Source organism: Notothenia rossii (genome assembly GCF_949606895.1).
Source record: "Notothenia rossii genome assembly, chromosome: 5".
Taxonomy (NCBI): Eukaryota; Metazoa; Chordata; class Actinopteri; order Perciformes; family Nototheniidae; genus Notothenia; species Notothenia rossii.
In genome coordinates, this window is record NC_136903.1 from 66,795,430 (window position 1) to 66,808,094 (window position 12,665).

General features: G+C 37.0%; 1 long non-coding RNA gene across 1 annotated transcript; it reads left to right on the forward strand.

The window, feature by feature from the left end:
• The first annotated feature begins 1,078 nt into the window (after positions 1-1,078).
• Positions 1,079-8,970, forward strand: LOC307039828. Its single transcript, XR_013808345.1, has 9 exons — positions 1,079-1,193; positions 2,666-2,740; positions 3,273-3,717; positions 4,955-5,115; positions 6,424-6,639; positions 7,673-7,735; positions 8,266-8,333; positions 8,465-8,508; positions 8,889-8,970. It is a non-coding gene; the product is annotated as an uncharacterized lncRNA (long non-coding RNA).
• The last annotated feature ends 3,695 nt before the right edge of the window (positions 8,971-12,665 follow it).

Here is a 12,665-nt window from a genome sequence, read left to right on the forward strand (position 1 = left end):
TGAACAGGTAAACAAACATAGTAAGCCAGTTAATGAGAGAAAGGCAATCATTATTAAATTAAAAAAGATGAAAAAAAGTCCCAGGCCTGTAGGTAGACATTACAAACAAACATAAATGAATGTCTGTGTACACCATCTTCTGATCAAAACATGAAAATGTTCAAAGACTTTTCCACAACTGCAGTGTATACCAAAAGCCCAGATCTATATACAGACGCACAGACAGACAATTTCCCAAAGCCTTCAAAACAGTTTGTTATCTTGAACAAACATATTTGTGCAAATGTGATCAAATGAGCTGGGCTCATTTACTGGATCGAGCGGCACCTGCAAAGCACTCACACAGACACAGTAATTCATGCACACAATGAAGAAGGCAGAAAGTGACATATTTTATCAAAAACATCCGCTCAGACTCAAAATGTGTCACGTTTGATACAGCTCAAATTTGTTCTCTCAGCACATCTCACTAAACAAACAAGTAAGAGCTATTGGACACAGTGGGAGCTCTCACTTCCTCCTGCCTGTGCAATTGCCTTAGCTCAATGATTTATGAAAAGGAGAACCATCTGCGCACAGATGGGACATAGATATAAATATTCTGACCTGTCACAAGGAGGCCAGACTGTTCTGCACCCAGCTTCAGGTGATCCATAATCACACACGCTGGATTAGAGCTGTGCTGGAATGAGGTTCCAAAACGTCTCCAATAAAGACAAAGAATGAGAAAAAATATCACAAAACCAATAAGGTGGAGTCGTGTTCTTGCAGAGCTTATAACGCTCATCAATCTTTGATGGTTAAGATCTGGACAAAAATGTAAGAATGAGCCATTTTATAATGACATAGACATGTGTTTAGTCACAGGAAATACCCATATTGATGTACTCTGCGTGTGATGAAATTGTTTGAGTGGTAACTCAGGACAGCCACAGTTGTTTACTACCTACACCTGACCCAGCTGGAAGATTGCCAAGCCAACACATCAGTGCATGTGTTCTCTTTGGAAAGTTCCTGGGAGAATCGAAGGCAATTTTCTGTGAGGAAAAATCTTCTTAAATCAAAATGCTCCTGTCACTCTAGCATTGATTTTGAAAGGCAAATGAAAGTCTGCCTAGATTTAAGAATAGAACACAGAGACTTCCTCGCATGGAGTTATCAGAGACCTTTCTTTTGATCAGAAAACAACAAAGGTAAGACATATTGCCGTGTTGGCTACCTAATGCTAAGTGGTGTGATGTCTGTGTTAGCCTCTCATGTCACGAGTTTGGATCGGTCAGTAATGACACTAATAACTGTAGAATATGTGGAATCTCAACTTGCTAATCGATATCTTGTTTGTGCAGATACGATAAGTAATAAGGGTAATTTAACTTGAGTTCTGTGCTAAGTGTGTTAGCATTTTTTCGCTCAGGGCTAATTCAGAGCCTTTGTTATTACCCTTATGTTTCGTTTTGCTACATTTTTTAAATATTGTCTGATAGCTGAGTTTCTTCACGATTTTCCCCTTTTTTTCGTGTTGCACAGCACGATTTTAAAAGCAATGTATTTCTATTGGTAGTCTTTCCCCTTTTTTTTCGTGTTGCACAGCACGATTTTAAAAGCAATGTATTTCTATTGGTAGTCTTTCCCCTTTTTTTTCGTGTTGCACAGCACGATTTTAAAAGCAATGTATTTCTGTTGGTAGTCTCACGGCATTACGTGTTATAGGAAGACCGGAAGCTGTGTGGTTCATAAAAACATGTTCTTACTCAATATCAAGCCACGATTATTGCTTTTATTTAAAATCGTATCATTTCGGACTTTTGTTGCTGTCTGTGAGGAAAATAAATGGGGCTCATTTTTCCTTCTAATTTGTTATTCTTTTCAAAATAACACACTGTTATTTAGTCAACAATAACACACAATTATCCTTGTTTTTATTTATTTGTTTAATTCTATAATCTCTGGCTTTTTTGCCGTCCTTCAGGAACTGAATTTCAAAATAAAAATAACCGGAAACAGACGTAGGCCTATAAGGGACATTTCGAGCATTATCGAGTTTAGGTTGGCCGAAGACACTACACTACCCATAATCCCCAGCTATCGTTTAGGACTACAGTCCCCGTGATTAAACTTCAAGTCGGGATTGGATGTTGGAGTGGCAGTGCGCCAAGGTTACGGAATCGAAACTGGATCGAACGCCGCCCCCCCCCCAACAATTAGAAGTTGCCAGTATTAAACACCAATTATTAACCAATTAAAATGAACCGATTAAACATCTCTCTGACACAGTTTAAACGCATTTCAAGTGGAAGAATTGTTCGTGTCTCCTCTTCGTGTCTCGGGAAGCTGGAAGCTGTATTATTTTCAAAAAATAAAAATATATATTTTTTAACCATAACGGGTACTTTACACAACATTGAGTCAAACTTATCCTTGTTTTAATCCTTGTTTTATTTATGTAAAATTGTTGTTGTTGGTTAATTTTCCATTTGATTTATTTTGGTTTAAGATATCCTTATTTTTTATTTATTATTATCATGTTAGATGTTTAAACTTTTCTGCATTTTATAAGGCAATATATACTTTTTTGATTTTGTCCGTAGGTTACTTAGGTTATTAAAGAGTTATCGTGTCAAAATATAGGTAATGTATTAATATTTTTATTGTATAATCGGTACAGGAAATTACATAATTCAGAGCACCACCTATTGGCCAAAGACGCTGCCACCGGCATTGTGATCCATCCTCTGACAAAGTAAGTTGGGTCACTAAAGTCTGATACATGTTTTGCTTAGATTTAATAATTGGGGCTTTTTTTTAAGCATTTACTCGCATGGTTCATCATACATACTGAACTGTTCTAAGTCTGAGAAATGCTTTCGCCATAATCAGCAAAGCAACATTAAAGTGAAATTATTCTTGCGGGCGGCTAGCTAGCTAGCTCACGTTCAACATAAGCTTAAACTAGTTTAGCTACATTTATATCAGCTCATAAGTGGTGTGTGAAAAATATTTGTCTTAATTAAGGCTACATACGTCGGTGTTAAAGTGTGAGTTATACGTTATCTTAATCGCTTTTGTTTTACACATGACAGTACTAACGCTGGCCGACATTTTAATATATGTTTGGGGGGAGGGGCATAGTCTACGTCCATGTGCTTGTTACGCGTATGAAACAGGAAACAAGTAAATGAACTCAGTCTGTCTAAAGTCGTTAAACCGTCACAATGTGCATTTAAAAAAGCTAGTTTCACTACATAATTCACTTTTTCTGTTCTCTCCTGCAGCTCCTGTACCCACACCACAAACCCATACACTGATCTACACCATCATAAAACCAACGGCACTTTTAAGAGCCAAACTCAACCTATCTCCCTATCTCCCTATCTCCCTATCTCCCTATCTAGCTCTCTTATATCTATCATTTATTTATTTATTCACCCTTCTATCTATGCTGTGTACTTCTCTACTTTCCTGTGTTTGTCAGTCTGTCTGTTTGTTTGTAATCCCGTGTTAATCATGCCAGGTGGGTCTACAAAAAAGACATGTCCCTTCTGTCAGAACATTTTATTTTGTACACAGAAGATCTGTGGACATTGCCTGAAGGAGCAGCCAAAAAAGCCGCGCCTTGAGAAGAAGCTCAAGAGGTTTGATGAGAAGCGAGGGGGTTGGGTGTCAGGGCAGAAGAAGAACCACAACATTGCTTCCATCTAGGATGAAGCCATTGTCATGGTATGTACACTTTTTACTGTATGTTAAGGCCCGGACACACCAAGCTGACACCAAAGAACTGAAACAGACGGACCCTGACTGTTTGCCAATATATTGGGCCAGGATCAAGTTGAATGTTGTTTTTATATACATTTATTTCTTAATGATGTTTGTATCTTATTAACCAATATACACTTTGATATCAACTTCAAATATAGATATTATTGCAAAGGTATTATTTAATATTCTCTTTTCTTTCAATTTGAAAACTACTCTTATCTTAACTTTCATAGCCAAGGGACACTATTTTAATTTAACTACACATTTAAATAAACAGAGCACTTCCTTCACTTCCATGTTGTGTTCCATTCTTGCTTACGTACACACTTTTAGACCTTAAAGGTAGGGTATGTAAGTTTCACAAACCGGCTCGAGATCGCTAGAATTTGAAAATAGACAACCGGAGAAAATCTGCCACGACCTTATAGAGCCCCTCCTCCAACACACACGAACGCGCACATGACCAATGAGGGCACGAGATAAGTTTGTGCACAGATGGAAGGCTGACAGGCAGGTAGGCCATCCAGTTACTTTAGCCGGGCCGGCTCAGATGATTGGTCATGCATTTTACAGTATTACGGCTTCCACAGATGACATTTTTTAATGGATTTTTGATCAAAGCACTTAAGATATTCATTGCTATCGGGATGTTAAGAGCATTCCATGGAATATAACAAAAAGTGTATCTCGAGCCGGTTTTTCAAACTTACCTACCCCACCTTTAATAAGACTACATAATTGTATGTTACTACTCTATATTACTCTTACGACTGCAGCCACAACATACGGGAACGTTTTACATCGAAGCACGCAATTTCAATTTCAACAGTGTCAAGCTATGCTTGGATTGTGTTACATTTTTAATGATGCAATAGTCATTGTAAGTGTTAACTGTTAATTGTTGAGTGGTCACACATTTGTATCTTATTGTACTTTAACTTTAAGATTATCAGGGTTTGAACTGGGACTCAGGATACTGATTTATTTGTATTTTGTGTTTGTCTATAAAATATTTTCTGCTTCTATTGTGTACCTGGTAAATACATGATTCTGCAAAAGCTTAACTCAGCATCTAGGTTTATGAATGGCATACAACTAGATGCTGTCATCAGTAATGTTATAGTTGTAGTTATATAGTTGTTGTTGATGTTTCCTTTCCATTCCTTTAAACAGTAAATATATTATTTTGTCATTACAGCTTGAGAAACTCCATGCCATTGGCTTTAAACCAGTGCTGCTTCTTGGCAAGGAGACCAGGAAGAAGGACGTCAAATGTGAAATCCTAACCCCTCGCTGCACACTGACCGCCTATGCCCAGGATTACCTTGACAAGATAGGCAGATGAGTACCTTTGTGAAGGTGAGATGCTTGCACTATATCTTCACAGTTCACAGTATTGTGTACACAAAATGTTTGTATCAATGGAGAGCTTAACATTTCCTTATAACCAACACAGTTATATGGAATGAGTTTGGATCAACTCATTTAATAAAGTCAGTTAAGTTAACAACAACTTACAGCGACTGTTTTCAATCCATCCAAATCTTGTGGGACAACAACTTGATCCAGTATTTATCCTTTGATACAGCCAGAAAGCAGTCATTCAAGCCATTTATTTGGGTTTGGCAAACTATATTTTTGTGAGACAACTAACACACATCCTTTCTACCTGTTAACTGTCACTATTTTTAGCTGCAAAGTATTACAAAAGTTGAAAGTAATTGCAAAATATTTAGGGTTATGGACAACGTTTGACTGTTTATTATTTTAGCAAACTACATATAATAAATACATTTTTAAACACTGAGTATGTAGCCTAATGAGACATGGCTTACTCTGCAGAGGGGACTTGTGGACATTTAACTGTTATTTATCAGGAAATAGTTAGGCAAGTTTACGTGAATTTGAAAAACCATTTTGGGGTATTATGCTACCACTTGCGCATTCATTGTATACAAATTGAAAGTTGTAAAGTTGTTAATGTCAAGGTAGTTAGGTTTGATGACTGAAATGTATGTTTAGGCTTGAGCCATCCCTTAAGCAATTTCCTTTTAGTAAACCGTTCCTAAACGGTTTCCTTTATCAACGTCCAAAAGGGAGAAATATTTTGAGGTTAATGGTAAGAGCACAATACATGAAGACGATCCCAGTTGACCACATATTCAGTTTGGCAGTTCTGTATTAAGGTCATGTTTCTCGGGTTGTAAACAAAAGCAGTTATCCAGTGCATCCAGAGGTCCCTTTACATTACATTTATGTTTTTATCCAAAGCGACTTGCTACTTATTTGATTGGACTTATGCAAAACGCGTTTGCGTCAGTCTCATAAATTCTGAACAAAATGTGTGGATGTAAATAATGTAAGGGAACATACATGCACACGTCTATATGTTGTCTACCGACAAATTGACATGTCACATCACATGGAATGTAGACAAAAATCGGAAGAATAATATCGCAAAAACAAAACCATAAATGGTTGACTGGATAAATACCACTATTTCGCTGCTATTAACTTTGACTGCACACAGTCCTATGACATGACGAGTATATTTTTGACCCTGTCTGGAAACATACCTTAAGCACGCTGTATTTCTTATTTCTAGATATATGAGTTAACCTCTTTGTCTTAAGCAAGTCAAGACCAACATTTGTTTAACTTGCACAGGTTGGACACAGGACTCCACTGGCCAGGGGGTTGCGGAAGATCCTGAGGAAGAGACAGTCACGCTGAACCTCACACCCTGTGACCCATCTGAACCAAAAAACAACTGGCAGGAGGCAGGGACCACAGAGAGCCAGGTGCCAGAGACAAGCACCGTGCAGGTGGAGGTGCTGAATGAGCGGGATGATGTGAGACAGGCTACCACCACGGAGGGTCCAGGTAATAAAATAGATAGATAGAATCGGAGGGATGAAACCCTCTTTAATGGTCACACATGCAGAGCACACAGCACACACAGTGACATTTGTTCTCTGAGATTTGCTGCTTTTATATTTATAAAAGTCAAGAGTGTTTTCCGATATTTTCCTAAAATATTATTGTAGGTAACTTGTTGACAAGTCATGCTTCTACAATATCTCAAAACACCTAATTGCACTTCTTTCATTTTTGGGAATAATGATTGTTCCAATAGTTAAATAATAATAACAACAATAGCTTAATCTAAATAACAATTTCACCTACAACTTCATAAATATGAAAGGAAAATGGGATACTTGGGTATGTGTATATCCTTAGGTACTCGGATATAAATAAATATTAAACGTTTAGAAAAATACAGTCTTTCATTCCTCAAAAATGCAAAGCAACAGCAGGCTTACTTTACATTTGATAAATCACAAAATAAAACTCCAATGTGATTTGGTTTACACACAGAAAGAGTCTTACAATGTAGCGTTGGGCAGTAGGTCGATTACATCAAAATGATTTGGCTCATGTCCATATATTGTACGAGAGGTTGATATCATTAATATTGTGGTCTACCTAAAGCAATCCCTGACCATAGGGGTAAACTTCGAAGCAACTCATGCAACAACGTCATGCAGCATATTTAAACTTTATACTCAAGAACTGCATTTAGATACGACACTGTCCCATAATGAACATACGGGGAATAAACTTAGGTTTTTGAATCAAAGTTAAATTCATTTAATGTTAAAGCACAACATGTTAATATTTATCAAACTATTCCTTACACATAAAGTATGGAGTCAATTATATAGGCAAGACAACAAAACACCTAGACTTCATAGATCAACCTCAATTAAATCGCAATAACAAAAAAATATCTGTACCTAACACCTATTGCATCATGTGATGCTGCATTTGTGGGATGTATTTTGAAACTTGAGTTTAAGCTTAACTTGGTGTACTGTATGTATGTATATAGTAATATTTCTTCTTCAACCCACAGCTGTCAGGACAGGGTCCGTGAGGGACACAGTACTTGGTCCTAGACGCAAAAAGAAAAAGTCAGGTATATTAACAGTATTAAGTATTTTTGACTGATTATAAACATTTGCATGAGTCGAATTGATTGATATTCTAATAAATCTATCAACATGTACTTTAGCAAAGTGCATGTAAACGCAGTGATTGATGCTTCTTCAGTGAGTTAACAATGCTATATTGTGACTAATAACTATAACTGATACATTATCCAAAAATCCAAAGGGCTTTAATTGTCTAATTAGACTAAAATACATACAGTCATAGTTGATAAGGTGGTGATGAGAATGCTAGGCAGTAAAGGAAGCAGCAGTGCAGTATTTTCTTTGGTCATCTCAGGCTCAGCAGTGGTATGGCCATTCAAACAAGCATCCCATGTTAGGACTGAGAGCAGCTTGGTTTCATTTCAATGATGTATACAGTAACTTTTGACCAGTGATAACAGTGTGGTCACTTTTCATCGTGCAAGTCTGGTTGCTACTTAAGTGTTCATAGTTGTATTTATTTTATTTCTAATATGACTAATACTGTATGTGGAACCTGCTTTGATGTTCACAGATTGCTCCTACCACACTCGCCTAGAAACTTTCCCCATCAGGAGTGTAATAAAAGAAAGAATGAGAAAGGTTAGACGGGAATAAAAGTAATGCATAGGGTGTGCTTTATGATTTACAAACTTCCAACACAATTGTTTGCTAAATAGCTAATATGCATTTGGTCTTTCCAAAATTAGAGATTTGTTTTCTTCTCTTGATAGGGAAAAGCAGAAATGTTGGTGGAGTGGGAGCCCTGTCCAGTATGGTATATATCTTCCAGTTACTTGGCTTCATGTCATCTGATGTAGTCCCATGTTGGAGAACAAACACATGATATTTAACAAATGCAAAACATCCAAATCTACCACCAGTCCTCTTATATATTTCACTGCTGTTATTCTGAAGCAGCTGAAGTAGTGTCGGAACAAATGATTGCTTAACTTCATTGTTGTTAATGTATTTCTTTTTGTTTGTTTTAATTGTTTGTTAGAACATTTGTTTTCATTTCTATGTTCACTTTTTCTAAATGGTAAATGAAACATTTACTTATATAACTTGAGTTATAAGATGTTTGCTTCACACATGGTTTATGCTTTTCGGAAAGACGAAACCAGTAACTGTAACATTATTCCATTCTGTTTTCAGTGGCAAGGAGTGGGCTCATTCCTGGCAGCCGAAGAATTCTCCGGGATAATGCATACAAATAAAATCTGTTATTTGAACACCAGTTTTGTTTTTGCACGTTTGTTCTCTTGTTTATATGCTCCATTTGAGTCATATTTAATATGTTTCTATTAGAAATAAGATGAAAACCTCCACCAAAATGCATTTGACTTTTTAGGAAATTACAGTTGAAATACTACATGATTTCATTGTCAGTGACAGGAACACCATAACCTATTTTAAGCATATTCATGTGTGAAATCTGGTACTTTGCCATCCACTGCCTTATCTAATTTGGTTAACTTCCGAAGTATAATGCTTTGGAGGTAGGCTTGCTTACAAAGCGTCTTTGGGTTTCAGAAAAGCGCTCTAAAAATAAAATGTATTATTATTATATCATTTAATTATAGGCCTAATTAAAATGATCCTGATCTGGATCACTGGTTTTGCGACTACATTTGAAAGCTTTTGGGGACAAATGCTTGAGATATTAAAATGGTAGTGATTACTTTGAATTTTCTTTTTCACTTATTGAAAACCACAACTCGAGTATCAGGATGGTCTTTATCTGGAAAGTTATCCACATCTCATCACCACGTTGTCACGGCGACCCTTTGTCACGTCACAGATACGGTACCCGAACTCAGATCGCCACCCAAACGATACTGCCGTTGCTAAGGAGGCAAAAGTGCAAATTTGTATTTTATATTTTTTTAAACAAGGTTTGGTTTCGGATCGCGCCCGATTGACGGATTTCTGAAAGGGAATGGAGCCTATACGGCCGTCAACGCAAGACAAGTCGAACGAGTCTACGCACACACGCCGGAAGAACTACAAATATGTCAGCTCTGTGTACTTCGTAACGATTGTTGGGCGCGTATCTAATGGGAATCGTAGTTTGTAGCACTGCTCTCATATCATTTCAATGGGTTAACTTTCTATTCTTCAGTGTTTTTGTATGTTTTGAGCTGAGGTGCCAACTCAACATACAATGTTGATGAAATGAATGAAATTTGGTGATGATTCATGGTTTTTGTGTTAATGTAATAGCAATTAAAATAGGACCGGTCAAATTTGACCGCGAACACCAAAGTAAGGGGGGGAAACGAATACAATAGGAGGGTTTTAATGTAACCATTGCTTATGACATTGATGATATTTTAAATCAAAAAACATATTCCCTAAAATGTGGAAGCTCTGGATGCCATACAAATGAATAGTTGATATTTTTTTAGGGCCACTACTTTGGCACTAGAGCACCTAGTGGTATCAAACGCATTTCAATGGTGAAACTATCCAAACATGCATATGACAACATTTTCCACTACGATGAAGGGCGTGTAAGCCAAAAAAACCTTATTCTAGTTCCATCATGGGTAACCCCACCCATCCTCTCCATCTGCAGCTGGACAGACAGATAACCCCCCCCACACACACACACACACCTCGACAGACAGGAGCTCCTTCTCCAACAGACTGCTGCAGCTCCGCTGTCACCGGAACCGATACAGGAAAACATTCCTGCCCACTGCAATAACTCTGTACACAACATGTTCTCACTCCCAACCGGTCACATGTTGACGGACGGTCAACTCCTTGCAGTATCAATACTAATTCGGCTGACTTTTATATTTGATCCAATCGGTATATTGGTATATTTACACCATAACGGTGCATAGCTGATAGAAAGGGACACCTAGTGGTTAAATGACGTTATTGAAATGTATTATATTTATTATTAGATATTAATAGGAGACACAGACAGACAAACTAATAAGGCTTTATTTAAACATTAAAGAATACTTTAGGTTAAGGTCTTATTTTGAATAAGAAAAAAGCTTTGGGGGGTATAAATATTAAGCCTGACAAAGTACTAATATATTGCTTTCCTGCAATGTTAACTACTGTATGTTTAAGCACTTATTTTAACTGATATTATAGATATGTATTATACTCTTATAAGAATTATGTAGATAGTATAAGAAATGTGCAGAATATGACAGGTATGGAGGTATACACACATATTGATAGATGTCTTGTAATGCACTGTTGAGGAACCTGCGACCCAAGTTGTTCATCTCCGACCTTGTCAGGTATTGAACATCCAATAAATAAAGAACACAGAATTATTAAATATAAATTACAGAATTTGTGTGATTATACTAAATGATTTACAAATAAACACCATTGCATATTTACAACTGTTACACATGCTGATGTAATGCAAATGTTTCCAAGTTGGGATCAATAAAGTATATCTTATCTTAAGATGATCGATGGCTACTGCCATATTTGCAAAATGTGTCACTGAACCTTGACAAGTGCATGTTTCAGGCTTATCAACTTACAACAGGAGGGGTCACAGACATAAGACGAGCTGTTAAATAAAGCTCTTCTGACCTTAGCTGGCATGTGGGTATATATACCCACATGACAGCTAAGGTCAGAAGAGCTTTATTATTTATATTATATTATATATATATATATATATATATATATATATATATATATATATATATTATTTATATTATATATATTATATTTATATTTATGCTGCCCATAATGGGCAGCATTAATATATATATTAATGCTGCCCATTATGGGCACAAGCAATTTTCCCCCATTTATTAATTATATGTTTTAAATGTGAATGTTTCCTATCCCCTAAACCTCCAGGGATGTACAGTTTAATACTGGCAACTTCTTATTATGGGAAATATGAAAACGTCTTTTAAGACTACAATTCCCAGCAGAGACGTGCCATAGAACATGTTGCGAAACACACAATAGTGTGTAGTTACTACACAGTTACTACATTTGTAGTTCTGGGGACGGGGTGGGGGAGGGGGTGGACCCGTTCAAATCCAGTTTTGGACAGTCTGCCGTGGTTCCATCCCATTTCAAAGTGCTGTTCGACGCTCGGCGTAACCCTCGGCGCACACTCAAACATCCAATCAGAGCTTGAGGATGGGTTTGTCAAGCGAAGCGGAGAGAATACTTACTTCCGGGTGTAAAATTCTCTAAAGCAAATGAGCTGCTCCGACCCTCGGTCCTGACGGACTCCAACTTGTGTTTATTAATCAAACAAATAAATACACACAAGGATACTTATGTGTTGTTGAGTAAATAACAGTGTGTGGTTTAGAAAAGAATACAAAATTAGAAGGAAAAAACGATGAAACAATACAGATTTCAGTATTCTGAGCCCCTACTCTCCCCATAACTGACGGCAACAAAAGTCCTACATTATTCAATTAAAATAAAGAAGTAAAAACAATAAGTGTGGCTTGATATTGAGTAAGAAAAAGGTTGATAAAAGCTGTGAGAATGGATCTGCGGAGAGCATTTCGCCGCGATCCCAACGTGTCTATTACCAACGTTCAGGGAGCTCTATGCAAGTCGGTGACGGGGAGGGGCCCTGACCGTCCGTCAACATGTGACGGGTTGGGAGTGAGAACGTGTTGCTGTACAACAAATCACCTCTGGCTGGAAGAGAACTGTCTGCTCCATAGTTTCTCTCTTCACTGTACATTTGACATATTCAGTGTAATATTTAATATTCCATCTGTCACATAGTTATGTAAATATAATACCTTGCATATCTTGTTATATATGTATATTTTCTTCTTTATTTCTTGTCTTTTTATTTGTATTGTATAATGCCATGTATTTTTAATGCTGCTGCAACGCAAAGATTTCCCAAATTGGGATCAATAAAGTTCTATCTTATCTTAAACCAACAACCAGTGTTCCGGATGA